Here is a 12,902-nt window from a genome sequence, read left to right on the forward strand (position 1 = left end):
CCCCAACAGAATGGAGGTTACCTTTCCCTAGTTCTCGTGCTAGATCCTGCAATCCTTACTCAAGCAAAACTGCCACAGACTTCAATTAGGCGTAACTTGGTCCTACAAGTCCCAGGCATCAAAACTTTACATACAGTAATAAAAATGCCTTGGATTTGAGCCCACACACCTTTACTAATTCATTTAAACTAGTTCAAAAAGAGTAATGTCTCACCAGGGTTCACAGCAACTGGAAGAAAGAATGATGACTTTACCATAAGTACAGATTTGACAGAGATCAAAGACTTGGGACCCAATACTTCTCTTTCTGATTGATCACCGATTTACACCAGAAGGCTAGAATTCTATTTTTCAGAATCTTACTTTAGTTAGTTATTTGTATGTTATTAACTGCATTAGTCATGTTTGAAAAGAAGTAGGGAGAAAAGCAAGATTGCAAATCAGAATCGTAACTTCATTTTTTTCTCTCTCAGTCTTATCAGGGTTTGAAATAGATACACCATTAATTTCGAGCCTAAATGGTTCACCAAAATAAATAAAATAAAAATCATCAGACCTTAAATCTGTGTCAGGTCCCTCAGTCTAGGGCAATGGGTCTCGGACTGATAATAGCAAATCCTTACCCTTGAACGAGTGTAATTTTCATCCCTTAAGATGCAACATACATAAGAATTTTTTTTTCTGCTCCTGTTGCTGTTTACTGACCAACAGAGAAGTTTACGTAGTGATGTTAACCTAATTAAATACATTTAGTTATGGGATGTGTGTAGCAGCAGAATACACCCATCATATTAACCTACATTTAAATGACAAGTTCACTCACAACACACTCTATTGATCATTTTTCCATCTTCTTCCTTACTCATAGCGTAGAGCACAACTAACTCGTGGAAACATGGTTTATGGTAAGGTAATTAAAGTGTTTACTTTTCTTTTACAGCACTGTCCTTAGGGCAACACCGATATACAAGTTACCTTACTGTATATCAGTGTGTAAGAAACTCAGTCAAGATCTTAGGTGCTGCCCAGGGCTGTCAAGCAATTAAAAAAATTAATCATGATTAATTGTGCTGTTAAACAATAAAAGAATATCATGTATTTAAATATTTTTGGATGTTTTCTATATTTTCAAATATACTTGATTTCAATTACAACACAAAATACAAAGTGTACAGTGCTCACTTTATATTTAATTTTCATTACAAATATTTGCACTGTAAAAAAACAAAAGAAATAGTATTTTTCAATTCACCTTATACAAGTACTGTAGTACAATCTCTTTGTCATGAAAGTTGGACCTAAAAATGTAGAATTATGTACAAAAAATAACTCCACTCAAAACAATGTAAAAGTTTAGAGCCTACAAGTTCACTCAGTCCTACTTCTTGTTCAGCTATTGCTCAGAAAAACAAGTTTGTTTACATTTAGGGAGATAATGCTGCCCGCTTCTTGTTTACAACGTCACCTGAAAGCGAGAACAGGCGTTCACATGGCATCGTTGTAGCTGGTTTCACAAGATATTTACGTGCCAAATGTGCTAAAAATTCCTATGTCCCTTCATACTTCAACCACCATTCCAGAGGACATGTGTCCACAACAATGATTGGTTCTGCTCAACAATGATCCAAAGCAGCGTGGACCAATACATGTTCATTTTCATCATTTAGTCAGATGCCACCAGCAGAAGGTTGATTTTCTTCTTTTGGTAGTTCGGGTTCTGTAGTTTCCACATCAGAATGTTGCTCTTTTAAGACTTCTGAAAGCATGCTCCAACCTGGTCCCTCTCAGATTTTGGACGGCACTTCAGATTCTTAAACCTTGGGTCGAGTGCTGTATCTATCCTTAGAAATCTCACACTGGTACCTTCTTTGTGTTTTGTCAAATCTGCAGTAAAACTGGTCTTGAAATGAACAACTTGTGCTGGGTCATCATCTGAGACTACTATAACATGAAATATATGGCAGAATGCAGGGTAACACAAAGCAGAAGACATACAATTCTGCACCGAGGAGTTAATTCACAAATTTCATTAATGCATGATTTTTTTTTAACGAGCATCATCAGTGTGGAAACACGTCCTCCGGAATGGTGGTTGAAGGATGAAGAGGCATACGAATGGTTAGCATGTCTGGCACGTAAATACCTTGCAATGCCTACTACAAAAGTGCCATGCGAACGCCTGGTCTCACTTTCAGGTGATATTGTAAATAAGAAGTGGGCAGCATTAGTTTGTGATAGCGATCGGCTGAACAAGAAGTAGGACTGAGTGGACTTGTAGGCTCTAAAGTATTACATAGTTTTAAATATTTGAAATAAAAAATAATAATATAAAGTGAGCACTGTACACTTGTATTCTGTGTTGTAACTGAAATCAATATATTTGAAAATGTAGAAAAACATCCAAAAATATGTAAGAAATTTCAATTGAATTCTATTGTTTAACAGTGCGATTAAAACTATGATTAATTTTTTTTTAGTTAATCGCGTGAGTTAACTGTGATTAACCAACAGCCCTACTTCTATCATATCTTGTTGGCAGGATTCCTTTTTATGTCTCTACTGTGGCACACTATCTCTCTTCCACAGTTATCTCCTACCCCTTAACCACTTTCTGTTCAGATACATTTTGTATATTTTTGCTGTTCTTTGAGTTTTCATGAAATTCTTAGTGGCACAAGCAGCTCTTAAAGGGCTGAATCCTGATCCTATGAAGCCATTGGGAGTCTTTTCATTCACTTCAGTGGGGGTCGGACTGTGTAGGCATATTCTTAATATTTGTGATTCTGTTCATAATAAATTGTAAACCTGCAATATTGATTTATAATATTTGTAAATCTGCATTTATAATTCTTCTATTTGACATAATTGTAAATCTGCAATATTGATTTACAATTCTGTATTAAAGCTTGCAAACTGTACCTTGCAAACCGCTCATATGGACTCTAAATTGATACTTTCTCTCACTTGTTATTAAGATTGACGCTTGTAAAACTAAACGGCTTAATTCATTCTGCTTTTTCTGTATTGACGCTTTCCATTGATTGTAATTGAGATTGACGCTTATAAATGTAAATCAATCAATTAACGTTACTTTCTTAAATGGTTATGTTCAATTGGCTTTACTTTGCCAACAGATACTTTGTGATAGAGATTGACATGCTTTTTTGTAACACCCGTGAAGAGCCGCGCTCATAGAAATGTCACATAGAGACTCCCACCCTCTATAGTTTGGATCAGGAATGTTAAAAAACGGGGAGTCTCAAATAAATAACACCTTTGTATGATAAAAGAAAGTCAATACCGAAGGAATGTTAAGAGACAGGGAGTCTCAAATAAAATAACAATACTCGGTGAAATGAGAAATGTGTTTTTATTAAAGTAAGGAATGTATGTGAATGAATGGTGGGTTTTGGAATAAATCAGGGAAGTGCCAGCCTAGGAATTTAACATCAATTGGCCGAAGAAGACACCAGGTGGAGACAACCAGAGAACCCCACCGGAGGGCAAACTGGGATCCACCCGACCAATTCAAAGGATGAAGAAAGCTGATGAGCACCTGACAGCCGTCCTGGAGCCGTCATGACTAACAATATGACAAAGCAAATTCCACGGACTGGCATAGGAAGAAATTCCTATAAAAATGGACACTAAGGACTGAGAACTTTGAGTCTCCAGTTCTGCCACTACCCTTCAGGAGCATCGGATGCGCATCTGACACGGACTCGGCTCCATTCTCGTGTACAGGTTACCTGGCCAGTACTCTGTCACGAGCAACTTCTAGACTGTTAACTAGAACCCCGATGCAGAACTGGTCTGAATGAATGAATGAATGAATATATATATATAGATAGATAAGTAAGGAATAAGTAACAATACGACAGTGTGAGTTTTATATTTCTTTTTATTATATTTACAATAAATGTGGCATTTTGCCTTGTCCCTTTAATAAGATCCTGCTGGTTTTTATTTTATTGGTATAATAACTGGGCCCAAAACGTAAACTCTGATAATCTGACTACTGCAATAAGTGATATACCACTACTATGTGTTTAATTCTGCAACATAATTCTGACCCGAGAAGCCCCTCTAGTGTGGATATATTATTACAGAAAACGGAGACAAAACCATACCACTTTCTAGCTCAGGTTCAGTAGGTAAAATTAACCAAAAGTTTAAAATAGAATATTAAAGGCAATTAAGAGTGTGAGATTAAAAAAAACAATGATTTCATGATAAACATTTTCATTCTCTTCACAGGTCAGTGTCCTAATTCTGATATTTACATTACATTTAAAGTGCCAAATTCATCTCAGCCCCTTTGCCTTCATTTAGATGGAACGTCAGATTTACACAAGTGTCTCCAACCAGGCATAACCTAATGGCTGCAACCCACAGGGGACATAAGCCCTAACAACACTACACAAGCATAAAGCTTTAGTGGGGTTCTCAAACTGTGCTGCACCGTGACCCCCATCTGACAACAAAAATTACTAGTTTCAGAGTAACAGCCGTGTTAGTCTGTATTCGCAAAAAGAAAAGGAGTACTTGTGGCACCTTAGAGACTAACCAATTTATTTGAGCATGAGCTTTCGTGAGCTACAGCTCACTTCATCGGATGCATACCGTGGAAACTGCAGCAGACTTTATATATACACAGAGAATATGAAACAATACCTCCTCCCACCCCACTGTCCTGCTGGTAATAGCTTATCTAAAGTGATCATCAGGTGGGCCATTTCCAGCACAAATCCAGGTTTCTCACCCTCCACCCCCCCACACAAATTCACTCTCCTGCTGGTGATAGCCCATCCAAAGTGACAACTCTTTACACAATGTGCATGATAATCAAGTTGGGCTATTTCCTGCACAAATCCAGGTTTTCTCACATCCCCCCCACCCCCATACACACACAAACTCACTCTCCTGCTGGTAATAGCTCATCCAAACTGACCACTCTCCAAGTTTAAATCCAAGTTAAACCAGAACATCGGGGGGGGGGGGGGTAGGAAAAAACAAGAGGAAACAGGCTACCTTGCATAATGACTTAGCCACTCCCAGTCTCTATTTAAGCCTAAATTAATAGTATCCAATTTGCAAATGAATTCCAATTCAGCAGTTTCTCGCTGGAGTCTGGATTTGAAGTTTTTTTGTTTTAAGATAGCGACCTTCATGTCTGTGATTGCGTGACCAGAGAGATTGAAGTGTTCTCCGACTGGTTTATGAATGTTATAATTCTTGACATCTGATTTGTGTCCATTTATTCTTTTACGTAGAGACTGTCCAGTTTGACCAATGTACATGGCAGAGGGGCATTGCTGGCACATGAGGGTGAGAAAACCTGGATTTGTGCTGGAAATGGCCCACCTGATGATCACTTTAGATAAGCTATTACCAGCAGGACAGTGGGGTGGGAGGAGGTATTGTTTCATATTCTCTGTGTATATATAAAGTCTGCTGCAGTTTCCACGGTATGCATCCGATGAAGTGAGCTGTAGCTCACGAAAGCTCATGCTCAAATAAATTGGTTAGTCTCTAAGGTGCCACAAGTACTCCTTTTCTTTTTGCAAAAATTACTACACGACCACAAGATGGGGAACTGAAGCCTGAGCCTGCCCGAGCCCTGCTGCCCTGGGCGGGAGGGAGGGGGAGGGGGAGGGGGGGAGGGGCAAAGCCAAAGGGCTTCAGCCCCATGCATGGGGCCTGTAACCTGAGCCCTCGGGCTTCATATTTGGCCCTGGGTGGTGGGGCTTTGGCCCCAGCAAGTCTAAGCCAGCCCTGGCGACCCTATTAAAATGGAGTCCCGACCCATTTTGGGGTCCCAACCCACAGTTTGAGAACCACTGGTATACAGTAAAATATATATAGTACATATGGAACTGCTTGTGTACAAAATCAACCTTGCAGATTGCTCTGTTTAGTCACCCCAAGTGAACAGTTTTCTGTTTCAACCTAGGGACAATTTTCCATTTCTCTCCATTTATTTTACAATTGCTGATCCTGTCCCCTCTGAAAATGGACTTCCTATTTCTCTGGCACTGAAACCTTGACCAGGAACAATTTTGCTTTTCTGCCACTAATCAGAGACATAAAAATGCAGAACAGAAGAATTGCCAGACCCGTGGTTTGTCTAGTCCAGTATCCTGTACAATCGACAGTACCAGCTGCTTCAGAGGAAAGTGCAAGAATCACCACAAGGGCCAAGCATGGAATAAATTTCTAGCAGGGCAGTTTTATTACTACCCTCTTCAGTTAGTGGCTAGAGTGCCCTGAAACTTTTCTCCTATGATTTTTTTAACCCCTCTCATTATCTATGTATGTGTCCAATGCTTTTTTGAATCCTACTATGCTCCTGGACTAAGCAATCTTTAATGGTGATGAATTCCACAGTTAACTGTATGTTGTGTTCAAAAAGCACCACCACCTCTTTGTAGGAGTTTAAATTTTTTTTTGGCCTTTACATTGACTGTACTCTTGTATTTATCTTCTCTTGTAATATTTTTGCCCAGCTTATCTATGCCATTCAGTATTTTATATACCTCTTTAAGGTCTCCTCTGAACCGGTGTTTCTCAACCACTGGGCAATGAAAGGAAAGCAAGGGCCTGAAAATTTTATCACATTTCCTATATGCCAGGAAAATAACATTTCAAAAACAAATTTGGGGTGGCCACAACCTTCTATATTTGTGGGGTCAAATATAGTAACTGATACATTTTTTCTTACTTTTATAGCAAATGTGATTATTATTATTTAACTTAAAATAAGTGGTGGCGAACCTGGAAAAGTTGAGAAACACTGCTCTAAACTAATCTTTTCAATTTTTCCTCATATGGAAGTCTCTACACATTTGAAACCCCCTGAAGTAGGAGATATTTAAAGCCAACACAGGAAATTATCCAACATGCAGGCATTACAGTCCACTCATCTCATGAAATTAAATAAGAAAAATGTTAACCAAACCAAAAATAGTCAACAAAAAAACACAACAAGAAGTCTCTAAGCAAAAATAGCCAGAGGTCTCCAGCATGGTATAGTTTAATATCAAATAAATCTTAGCACAGAACAGTGAATAGAAGAATAACTTCCAGACAATAAAGTTATTGATAAATACACTCAAGAGAGAAAGGTCAAGGCTTGAAACAGAAAGCCCACAGAATGAATATAGTCAGTGTCATGAAAACACCCTGGAGTTACAGCCACAGCTATTCCTAAACCTCCCTATGTAACATTGAATCGTAAGAATGGAAGGGACCTCGAGAGGTCATCTAGTCCAGTCCCCTGCACTCATAGCAGGACTAAGTATTTTCTAGACCATCCCTGACAGGTGTTTGTCCAACCTGCTCTTAAAAATCTCCAATGATGGAGATTCCATAACCTCCCTAGGCAATTTATTCCAGTGCTTAACCACCCTGACAAGAAGTTTTTCCTAATGTCCACCTTGCTGCAATTTAAACCCATTGCTTCTTGTCTTATCCTCAGAGGTTAAGAAGAATATTTTCCCCCCCCCCCCTTCTTCTTGTAACAACCTTTTATGTACTTGAGAAGACTGAGAGGAGACTTGATAACAGTTTTCTTCTCCAGACTAAACAAACCCAATTTTTTTTTCACTCTTCCGTCATAAGTCATATTTTCTAGACCTTTGATCATTTTTGTTGCTTCTCTCTGGACTTACTCTGATTTGTCCACATCTTTCCTGAAATGTGGTTCTCAAAGCTGGACACAATACTCCAGTTAAGGCCTAATCAGCATGGAGTACAGCAGAAGAATTAGTTCTCGTGTCTTGCTGACAACACTCCTGCTAATACATCACAGAATGATGTTCACTTTTTCTGCAACAGTGTTACACTGTTCAGTCATATTTAGCTTGTGATCCACTATGACCCCCAGGTCCCTTTCCGCAGTACTCCTTCCTAGGCAGTCATTTCCCATTTTGTATGTGTGCAACTGCTTGTTCCTTCCTAAGTGGAGTCCTTTGCATTTGTCCTTCTTGAATTTCAGCCTATTTTTTTTCCCCACACCATTTCTCCAGTTTGTCCAGATCATATTGAATTTTAATCCTATTCGCCGAAGTACTCGAAACCCCTCCCAGCTTGGTATCATCCGCAAACTTTATAAGTGTACTGTCTATGCCATTATTTAAATGATTGATGAAGATATTTAATAGAACCGGACCCAGAACTGATCCCTGTGGGACCCCACTCATTATGCCCTTCCAGCTCGACTGTGAACCACTGATAACTACTCTCTGGGAATGGTTTTCTAACCAGTTATGCACACACCTTATAGTAGCTCTGTCAAGATTGTATTTCCCAAGTTTGTTTATGAGAAGGTCATGTGAGACAGTATCAAAAGCTTTACTAAAGTCAAGATATACCATATCTACTGCTTCCTCCCTATCCACAAGGCTTGTTACCCTGTAAATGAAAGCTATTAGGTTGGTTTGACATGATTTGTTCTTGACAAATCCATGCTTTCTGTTACTTATCACCTTATTTTCTTCCAGATGTTTGCAAATTGATTGCTTAATTATTTGCTTCATTATCTTTCTGGATACTGAAGTTAAGCTGTCAGTGGAGATGAGGATGAGACTGTAGTACAAGGTTATTACAATGCCTAGCACCTACATCAGGGACGGGCAAACTTTTTGGCCCAAGGGCCACATCTAGGTATGGAAATCGTATGACGGGCCATGAATACTCACATAATTGGGGGTTGGGATGCGGGAGTGGGCGAGGGCTCCAGCTGGGGGTGCGGGCTCTGTGGTGGGTCCAGAAATGAGGAGTTCAGTGTGCGGGAGGGGGCTCCGGGCTGGGGCAGGGGCTCTGGCTGGGGGTGCGGGGTCTGGGGATGAAGGTTTGGGGTGCAAGAGGATGCTCTGGGCTGGGACCCAGGGGTTAGGAGGGCATGAGGGGGATCAGGGATGGGGCAGGGGAGGGGGTCAGGGGTGCAGGCTTCAGGCGGCACTTACCTCAAGCAGCTCCCAGAAGCAGCGGCATGTCCCTCCTCCAGCTCCTATGCGGAGGCGCAGCTAGGCAGCTCTGCATGCTGTTCCATCCATAGATGCCACCCCTGCAGCTCCCACTGGCTGTGGATCCTGGCCAATGGGAGCTGTGGGGGTGGTGCTTGGGGCAGGGACAGCATGCCAAGCCCCTTGGCTGCCCCTATATGTAGGAGCTGGAGTGGGGACGTGCCGCTGCTTCTGGGAGCTGCGCGGCACCCCGGTTTGTGCGGAGCGGGGCAAGCCCCAGACCCTGCTCCCTGGTGGGCGCTCTAGGGCTGGATTAAAATGTCTGAAGGGCCAGATGTGGCCCTCGGGCTGTAGTTTGCCCACCCCTGACCTACATAATGCTTTTCATATTCAACGTGCTCTACGCACACTAATGAAGTCAATTTAATAACACCCATGAGTCAGAGGTGTTAATAGCCTCAATTTACAGATGGAAAAATCAAGGCAGAGAGATTAAGGTCCAAATTATCAAGAGCGTCCACTAATTTGTGGGACCCAAGTTGCAACACCTAGGATCCAATTTTTAGAAATGCCATGTACTCACAATTTGACTGAAGTCAATGGGAGTTTGGGGCAAAAACCAGGCCCCAGGTGTCTCAAAATGAATAATTTAAAAACATTTAAAGCACTGAAAATTAATGGGCACTTTTGAAAATTTTGGCCTAAGCAATTTGCCTAATGGTCACAGGAGTCAATGTCAGAACTGAGATTAGGATTGTGGAGTTCCCAATCCCATGTTCAGATCCCACACCTCTTTTCTGAACACATCCAGAACCCAAATTTCACCATCTTCAACCCCTAAACCCCCGCACCTGAAACAAAGTTCCTTCACCTAGACTGACATAGAGACAATGTCAAACAACAAGATAAATTCTTCCCTTATGGGCTACCAATAGCTGTGTCCTATCCAGTAATGTCAATACATAAACACGCAAATCAGTGATAAAAGAATATCACAAGCCTGATTTTACCAATAAAAACCTTAAAGAATACATTTAACTAGAAATGCAATTGTGATCCAAAGTCAAATCCAAAAACTCATTCATAAATCTCTTTGCTAATTAATTCAACAGCACTAGTCTATCTCCTTCTGAAAAGCATTCTTTTATTTCACCAATAGCTTCCAACTACTTTGCTGGAATTAACATATTCCCTTCCTCAGGCATCTTTAAGATGCACACATAAGATCTGAAGAGCGTTACTTTTAGCAATGTAAAATACTAAAACTATATTCACCCCTCTCACACACCTCTTTTCTTCATGAAGGCTTCTGCTCCATTTCAGCAATGCTTACATGTTCAGAGAAAATTTAAAAAGTCCAAGTGTGCAGGGAGGAGTACTTTCAATGAAGTACTTTCTATATGCAAGTCTGCCATCAGAAATCTCAGCTAAGACGTCTTCTTGATCCAATTCAGTCAAAGCACCTATAGGATCATATAAAGGCCAAGTTCCCTATCTGCCTCCCTTCTAGGGGATGGAAAGGGGAGCTAGTTCAGCACATAGTGATGGGGACAAGGAGTTGTGGAGCACATGACTGCAATTCCTTGTCCAATAGGTTTGTATTTTCTGGTCCAGGCTTCTATTACAAACTAATCTTTCAACAGAGAAGTAAACCATCAATGGAGTCAGCACCTGTAGCCTTCCAGGGCTTGCACTGCTCAAAAAGATCATGGGTTCACACTGCTGAATTGAGCTATTAGGGCCAAATTCACTACTGGTATAAGTCACTGAGCTGCACCTGTTTGCATCAGTGTTGAATTTGGCCCAGCATGACTAGTTCAGCAGTGTAGCTATGCATTACTACTGTGTAAACAAGCCTGTTGCTACAAAACATCCAATATGATATGATCTGAACCATTACAAATAAACATGATGACTATATGAATGTGTATGTCTTGTGTAACTCACGCTAGACACAGGAAACTAGGATACAGATACTGTAATACCACTTCCGGCTTCAACTATTTGATGACTCTGTTCCTTCAACTCATACCAAAGCAAAACAGGCAAAGGAAAAAGTAATCTTTGCAATATAAAGAGCTCTATGGGTTAACTGAATCAACTTTCTGCTTAAACTGATGTCTGACCAACACAGGAGGTACTGTATGCTTTAACTTTTGTATGTCAAACAGCTAAGTATGCAAAGTGAACATATTGTACTATTATAATGCGTGCACACACACACAGCAGAATATTCTTTTAAAAACATTAGATGGGGTGGATAATATGAGACACACGTGTCAGAAGGGAAACAGACATAAAGGACAGATCTGTAAATAGACTTTCACTGTGTCACTACAAAAATGTAAAATAAATTAAACCTCTATTTCCACAGTAACCCTAAATACAAAAGAAGGATTTTATTTAGAGGAATTTCTACATGCTGTATTAAATAATTAATTTTGATCTTACATTGCAAAACTGGTTTAAATAGTTGTCACTAAGCCCATATCCCCACATGAGAACTAATCACACAGCTTCAGAACAACTAGATCTTGGTAGCAACACAATAAAGAGGTGCTCGCTGTCACCCCTCCTTTTTGCTTTAGCAACCTACACCCATGCCACCATAATAAAGGGCAACCTCATCAAAGGCAGGATAAACACATTGCATACAAAATATCTTTCTGTATGCAGATGCTGTTTTACAATAGGTTTCTCACTCTCATAAATCCTTAAGCCACACTGTTTTGAAAAAAAATCTACTATGGGAAGTTTTCAGTACAAAAAAAATAAATTGTCCTAAATCAGGTCAATTCCCCCTTAATTAGCACCAGATCAAATGAGGCTATGCACCTTCCATTTATATGGGCCACGTATAATCGAAATTATTTGTTCATAAATATATGCAGAACACATAGTAGGACCTGAGTGGAACACGGTATGAGTCAATCAGGGTGATACTACTCCCTAGAATGTTGCCCTCATGCCAACAAGTTAGTGAAACAGGTCAACCATTCATCTCAATCTTCAAACTTGCCAATGTGTGACACCAGCAACCACAGGTGCTGACTTCCCTGCCCCCTGCTCTGCCCCAGGTTCATCCTCACTCCACCCCTTCCTCCAAGCCGCCACCCCACCTCTTCCTGTCCTGCTCCGCCCCCAGTCCTGCCCCTTTCCCCAAGGCCCCACCATGCTTCTTCCCACCCCCTCCCCACTTCTCCCCTCTCCCAGCACCTCCTGCATGCTGCAGAACAGCTGTTCCATGGCATGCAGGAGGCGGTGGGAGGGAAGAGGAGGAGTTGATCAGTGGGGCAGTGGGCGGGAGGTGCTGGAGGAGCGGAGGGGAGGGGAGCTTGACTGATGGAGTCGGCGCCTATGCCAGCAACCAAAATGTGTGACAAATGGCCAAAGTGTGGAATTCCTATATTGTGTGCACTATCAATGACACATGTTTTTAACTATAAAACCAGTTTTCAATGATGTTCTCTCACTAAGTGAATTAAATACATTTTAAAAAGAAAACTGGGAAAAAAAACAAATTCAATCACATGCAACCATTAAGTCCACCTATATGGGTCATCAGCTGGATCTGAATCCTAGATCTTCAAATTCCCAGCACAGACTCTACCACTTGAGCTACAAAAGTAACTATAAACCTGTCTGGGAACCAGCCACTAGAGCGGGACTTGGAACACACCTTGCCAGTATTGCACAACTATTTACTAGACAGCAGTAGAATATTAGAGACCAGGAATCCTGGTTTCAAGTCTTAGCTCCAAGATAGGAGAATGATGTAATAATTAGAGATAAGATAACCAAAGCACATTATTCAGTACATTCACTACTGAAAGACAGTGTGGCTCAGTGTATACAAGTTGAGCTTCCCATTCTAGAGACCTGGGTTCTATGCTCACCTCTCTTATCTATAAAATGGGAGGCTAAATCTTGATTGCC

The 12,902-nt window shown here is 40.8% G+C and overlaps 1 protein-coding gene across 5 annotated transcripts in view; it reads right to left on the reverse strand.

Moving 5' to 3' along the window:
• Nucleotides 1-12,902, reverse strand: part of TRAF5 (TNF receptor associated factor 5) — a 38,979-nt gene that overhangs the window by 12,190 nt on the left and 13,887 nt on the right. The gene's annotated exons all lie outside the window — the stretch shown is intronic.

The sequence above is a fragment of the Lepidochelys kempii genome, chromosome 3, assembly GCF_965140265.1.
Source record: "Lepidochelys kempii isolate rLepKem1 chromosome 3, rLepKem1.hap2, whole genome shotgun sequence".
In the NCBI taxonomy this organism is placed as follows: domain Eukaryota; kingdom Metazoa; phylum Chordata; order Testudines; family Cheloniidae; genus Lepidochelys; species Lepidochelys kempii.